Source organism: Corvus brachyrhynchos, unplaced genomic scaffold, assembly GCF_000691975.1.
Source record: "Corvus brachyrhynchos isolate BGI_N302 unplaced genomic scaffold, ASM69197v1 scaffold152, whole genome shotgun sequence".
NCBI lineage: Eukaryota > Metazoa > Chordata > Aves > Passeriformes > Corvidae > Corvus > Corvus brachyrhynchos.
The window spans coordinates 5371606-5371984 of NW_008237447.1; the positions used below are offsets into that span (position 1 = coordinate 5371606).

Sequence of the window (379 nt, forward strand, 5' to 3'; positions counted from 1 at the left end):
CCGCTGCCGGGCTCTATTTGTATGCAATGCCTCCCGCTCCGCGCCCTAAGAGTAACACGGAGAACGGGGCCGAAAGAATCCCTTTCCGGAGAAGGATTTGATTTTCCAGGGTCCTGATACTGGGAAGAATCCGGTTTCATCCCCCTTTTATTCAAAAGTCTGCTGAACAGCTTGTCGACTTCAGCGCGCTTCCTCTCTCTCTCTCTCACCCTCTCTCTCCCTCTCCATATAAATACACGGAGCTCTGTCCTCGCCCTATGCAAGGAAAGTTGGGAAGGACTGCCTGGATGATGGAACCGCTAGTTTTCTGAGAGCCGCCTGATCCCGCAGGGTGAGTCCCCCAACTCCCGAAGTAGCGGCCGGTGCCGGGGTCTGGCCG

At 56.2% G+C, this 379-nt stretch overlaps 1 protein-coding gene across 1 annotated transcript in view; it reads left to right on the forward strand.

The window, feature by feature from the left end:
* The first annotated feature begins 27 nt into the window (after nucleotides 1-27).
* Nucleotides 28-379, forward strand: part of ROBO1 (roundabout guidance receptor 1) — a 704028-nt gene continuing 703676 nt past the window's right edge. The window contains exon 1 of the mRNA XM_008631567.2: nucleotides 28-331. The gene's annotated coding sequence lies outside the window, so the exon portion shown is untranslated. The remainder of the gene's footprint in view (nucleotides 332-379) is intronic.